Source organism: Cylas formicarius, unplaced genomic scaffold (genome assembly GCF_029955315.1).
Source record: "Cylas formicarius isolate icCylForm1 unplaced genomic scaffold, icCylForm1.1 PGA_scaffold_1__22_contigs__length_36826433, whole genome shotgun sequence".
Taxonomy (NCBI): domain Eukaryota; kingdom Metazoa; phylum Arthropoda; class Insecta; order Coleoptera; family Brentidae; genus Cylas; species Cylas formicarius.
The window spans coordinates 11920641-11926640 of NW_026844264.1; the positions used below are offsets into that span (position 1 = coordinate 11920641).

Genomic DNA, 6000 nt, shown 5'->3' on the forward strand with positions numbered 1-6000 from the left:
AATTATTATAACAGTTTAATCAAAGAAAATGTCCCTACTCTTAAAATGCAATAGTTCGCACGGCACAGTTTCTGTCGGCTATAATCTTAAATACGGGCCTGGCTTGTGGTACACGTGCCGAAAAGAATGGTCCCTTCCGCTTTACAACAGGCGGGTCTTGAACTCATTCTGAAGTCAAAACCATAAAAGGTTGTAAAAACGGTATATTGTTCGGCGAACTCTACAAACAGAATATACCAATATACAATCTCTAGTGCTATCGAGATCGTAACCTTTAGAACCAATATAAGTTAGCTGTATGAATATTTTATCCGACTACCACGCAATGTTGAAAAAGGTCGCAAACAACCATGCCGATCAATCAATTAATTATTTAAACATGTTTGCACAGTGCCGTAAGTATCACAAGATTGCGGTCTCGACTTCCTCCTGTATCATTTATGATTAAGTAGGAGTTGCTGTGGTATGAAATTGGCCGTTTTCGAAAGCCTAAAAATATAATGATTCTCACACAATATGCTTTGTTACCTCAAATTTAAGAGAAAGTTTTTGAATCAGTTTTACTCTAATTCAATCAACTTGTTTGAGTGTATAATATTACGGACAAACATTCATCGGCAATACCAAAGAGTATAAGATAGAGCGGAAAACTCCCATTAGTGGCAATGTTAAAAAGCGTACACGAGTTTCAACGCCTCTAGTGATTGTGTCCAGCCACGAAAACGGAAAGGTTTGAAAGGTAAAATGTGAAAAAAAAATTAAATATAAATAAAGCGCTGTTATCCGTTACAAGCTACTGTAGTATTTTCAGTGTGAGGCATTACTTTAAACCGCCATGACAGTACTTTACAAATAACAGACGCATTCCTAACAGCATACGCGATCTTCCTTTGTGTCTTATACGCTTTGGGTAACACTGAATGGAAATATAACAATAATAAGAATAATCGCATAATCTATTCTTTCATAATTAAATGCGAACTTATCTTAAATTTAAAAAATGTATGTTTTATTTATTTATTTTATTAAATAATTATTTCCTTTATCCAGCATTTAGATAATACAAATGTCAAATTAAAATAACCAATAATTTCAGTTTTTTCTAATTTTCTGTTCAAAAAAAATAAATAAATTGAATACAGATGTATTCTCAGGATGCAATACACACTGTATTATGTATTATGTATGTATGTAAATTAAGGCTACTGTTTGATCAAAATAAAAAAAATATTTTTAATGTACAAAGAAGAAACGCGACATTAACCAGAAAACAATTACATAGACTATTGACCAGAACTTTGTGTATTACTAATATTTCTTTGCTATGCTATGCTAGCTTCAGACCTTCATACTTATCAACATGTTCTAAAAAAGTATTTTTTTACACTGCTCCTTGGCACCCAAATTTGTAATTCGCTGAAAGGTAATAAAGCAGTATAAGTAAAAAAATATTTGTATGACAAATATTTTGAAATATTAGAATTTACAGCTTTTAAAAATGCAAAAAAATTATGCATTTACTTTAGGGAAGAATGAAATCAATGCCTTTCTGAAATCTTAATTTCGGATATGGTAGTAACTAAAATATTAAACAAGTAATTCGTATATAAAAATGCTGTGTTTCCAATTCCATGTTATATTAAATTTTCCATTTTAAATGAGAAATATTTATGGATCTCAGGAGTAGAAAATCACATCTAGCGGGACGAGGTTTCATTTTCCACAAAATATGGAGAATTTTACAAATATAAACCAGAAGCGCATCTGCATATGCCTTAATTCCAATGTGGGAACTTCGTTTAAGTAAATATTTTTGGTTCGTATCTTGCGCAAAACTATACAAAGAGGTGCACGAAAAACAGCTTCTATCTTGATTGTATCCCAATGACCTCAATAGGCTAAAATAACTGTTAATTGAATAAATCAGCTTATAGAAGAATTCAACTCGGATAAAAGTTTTTAATGCGTTCTAAAAACAGAAATACTTATCGTAAAGCTAGCGATGATCCACCAACAGTCCACAAACTTCACAAACCTGTCTTTCAAATATAATATTGAAGAAACACCTATTAAGCTATGCTATTGCAAGGCTTATGCTTCGATCCGGAGTGCACAGATTTATCAAGAATTTGGAAGTATGATTCAGTGAAGTCGGCCAATGATCAGACAGTATTTTGAAGACAAAATTATGTGCCTTTAAATTCGTGTATTCATTCATTTTATTCAAGTCAATACATTTTTGGTGGCGCGTTAAAAGTAATGTATTAAAGGAGCTCCCACTGAAACGTCAACAATATTATTTGTTAAGTTTTCGTTAGTTTGATCATTCGAAAAACGGCGAACTATTTGACATTATGTAGATTGATTAGCTCCAAAACAGTCGACAAATATGGTTTGATTCAGTGTGTTGATATTGTGCTTGACACTTTAGATAGTCTTCCAAATTAAAACAAAAGTTAATTTTAAATAAATGTATGCTGTATATAATGTATTAACAACATGAATAGTTTGAGTATGAAAGAGGCAAGTTATAATTTCCCACCACATTTATTTAGAAAATAATAATGAGAACAATAATAATAACAACAGTTCATTTGCTGCAAGTTTTGCTTAATTAGAAACTATAGCTAAGTCTAATAACCAATTTTCCATGAAAACGGGAACTGAAATTCAAGTTAAAAAAGATCATAGGTCAGCTCCAAAACTAAAATATTCTTTATCAAACGTTTTCTATAATATACTATTAACATTAGAATATACATATGGAGAATACATTGGTTCACGTCAACTTTAAATCTTAGCTCAGAATCAAAAATTAACCTAAGGTTGCTGCTCTGATTTTAATTTTAATATTTTGACATAATCTGTGAGTATGTGTTACAATTGCTATTAGGAATTCATAACTTAATAGATCAAGTGCTTAGGCGGCAATAATGGTATCCCATTTATATTTACTGCAGCTGAATCCTGGCTTCACATGGCAGTAACATACAAAATCGCTCAATAGCTTCCCTCATTCGATAATTCATTCTTCTATTACTTTCAAAAGTATTGGCAATATACTTATAACAATTGCCAACATTTTTTCTTACAGAGAAGCCATTTTGCTTTCATTTGGGAAGATATTTTCTTAGAAGCAAGAATTTATAATCAAAAGAGAAGACATAACCTGGTCTTCCTCCAGAATAATTTAATGTAAAATTCTTTTTTATATATAAAAATGCATGAATACGTCATCATCATACATGCTGATCTTCACCTAACGATTGTAATGTAAACATCAAAAACCAGCATTCCACACTAAGCAGAAACTGTAAACTAATATGAAAGAAGTAAAAAGACGTATGAAGACTACATACACATCTCTTCCATGGTTAAACCTTTAAATGTTAAGATTTATGTACTTTTTATTTATTAATTTTATTAATTTTGATGTGATTTTGAATTTCTCCAACTGAGGAGAACGTTACAAATCTGAAATAACGACTAATTAGACACTTAGGCACTTAGACTTAGACGATTTGAAGACAAAAAATTAATTAATCAAAAAATTGCCATCACATAATATGGAAAGAAAATTCTAAACAGTTCTACGTTTGTTGATAATTTTGTTTTTACTGCTTTCCTGGAAGGATCGATGGTTTGTTCCACTTGTTCGATCTGTTTCATCTTATAAAATTTTCTTGACAGGGTAATTATTTTTACGAATTGAACATCTCTTAGCTGTCGAAGCGCAGCGAGCGTAGGATTTAGAAAATTTGATTTATTTACTTCCATTCCGAAACATTATTCTATCTTTACAGGTTGTCGCACGTCGTCCTAGATGCGCGATATTTCGTAAACACGTACGAAGTGGACGTTTCGTGCAGCAATCGACGTAAAAACATGGAATAAATTTGCAAAATATTGTAAACTTTCTGATCATTGTTGACTTTCCTCGAAATTATTTTAATGGGAAAAAAATCTGTTATTATCCATTCACTCATTATTCACAATTTGGAACATGGAATTATGAAATTGGAAGAAGTACATATCACATAGGAAGTGGATCATCTCTCCAAGAATGATGTATTTAATTTTTCAAAGAAACTTCCACAGGCTACTGTAATACTTTTTGCAAAACTTCTGGATTGCTCCTGCGTCGGTTTGTGCTGAGTCGAAATTGCTGACCTTACCTCTGCTCTTCTCTCTAATAATTTCCACATTAAAGATATTAAGCGTTCCATCAAAAAATACACTTCACCACAACCTTCCAATAGCAATGATGCCGAAAGCAATCCTACACTTGCCACTGTGGGTCTTCTTTACATTCAAAACATCACTGACCACATATCAAAAGTTCTAAAGAAGTATAACGTCAAAACCAGATTTACCACTTGTCCAAAAATCTCTCAACGTCTTCGGTCCGTCAAAGACAAAATTCCATTTGAGATGCCAGGAATTTACAGCATTCCATGCATAGGCGGCAAAGAATACATTGGAGAGACCGGACGAAAAATATCAACTAGGCTCAAAGAACACGAAAGAGCCTTGCGACTAAGACAAATAAACTCATCAGCTGTTGCCGAACACACTCATGAAACCGGGCGGAAAATTTTATTCGATAAAACTAAAATTCTTGCATGTAATCAGTTCTTCTACCAACGAAAAATCCGAGAGTCTAAAGAAATCTACAAACAACCTAACAAACTTGACCACGACTCAGGTCTCTACCTGTCACCAATTTGGGAATCAGTCATCCGAGACGATGTTTACGCCTCTCATTTAGCTCCGCCCCCCTCAAACAATATATAAGCAGGTACATAGTACGAGCCAGTTTCAGTCAAGCTCTGAAGACGCAAACAGGATTATTGGCGAAACGTCAGCAATTTCGACACAGCAAAAGAAATGATGATGTATTTAATGAAAACATTGAAATATTTATAATAACAAATAATAATAACACGTTTGTTCGACTTTTTATCATTTAAATTATTACGACATATATAGAATGTGAAAAAGAATTTATCATATTTTTTGAAACCAAAAAACCTGAAAATAAACAACAACAAGAAACCATTCCTACACAACTTCGCCTTATTCACATTTTTATTTATTTATTTAAATTAATATTAACTAAAATTAATATTCGTCAATTTACAAAACTCAAATCTTGGAAATATTCAAAATTTGCATTGTTTTCCTCTTTCCGCTTCAAAACGCAATTTTACCTTTTTGGATTATTTTTTATGATTTCTGAACAAAAACCTTATGTTTAAAATTTCGGTTATTTGGAACCAATTCTTAGCCTAATTTAATTCTCATTAGCCAAGATGATTTTCGTCAGTTCTTTTTATTTTAGTTCCCGAGTGCATTTTCCATTGAGGTCCCGGTTTTTCCAAATTTAAGTAAAAACTGTTAGTGAAAATTATCGAACATAATCGGAAATAATCGCTAGAAAAGTCCCAGTAGGTATTCTAAAATTAAATTTTTATTTTGTAAATAGTCAAAAAAATGCCGTTTGAATTTTATATTGAATTTTCCGCCCGAATCAACGGAAAACGTTGCTTACCGTGTATTCGCTCGAAGTTGAAGTCGCTTCTCTTCACGCAAACTTTTCACGAACTTGCCAAAGTTTCCCGACGATCCCGCAGGATTCAACAGGATTGAATGTCGGACACGACTGGGGATATTATCGTTTGCGCTTTGGTTATTAAGACGCAAAGTCGGCCCAAAGTTTCAAAACTGCGAACTGTTTCACACATGCGCTTTTTGTCGAATCGAGTTTCGTGTTCCACAAGGACCCTAGACCCAGGGATACACTTTGAAGTCATTTTCGAATTTTCTGTACTAGCCCAGGATATATTAAAATTAATTTGTTAAGCATAAAGTGTTTTAAGGAGATGAACTTTTTGAACAATTTAAATTTAACTTAATTAGTAAACAACAATTTGAAAGCCATTTTCCCTAAATTATTCTCGTACTAAGTAAAACAAAATAAAAATGAAAAAAAAAAAACAA

The 6000-nt window shown here is 32.3% G+C and overlaps 1 protein-coding gene across 1 annotated transcript in view; it reads right to left on the bottom strand.

The window, feature by feature from the left end:
* LOC132696455 (PDF receptor-like) overlaps positions 1–5648 on the bottom strand; it is a 55210-nt gene extending 49562 nt beyond the window's left edge. Inside the window, exon 1 of the mRNA XM_060661272.1 lies at positions 5552–5648. The gene's annotated coding sequence lies outside the window, so the exon portion shown is untranslated. The remainder of the gene's footprint in view (positions 1–5551) is intronic.
* Between the last annotated feature and the right edge of the window lie 352 nt (positions 5649–6000).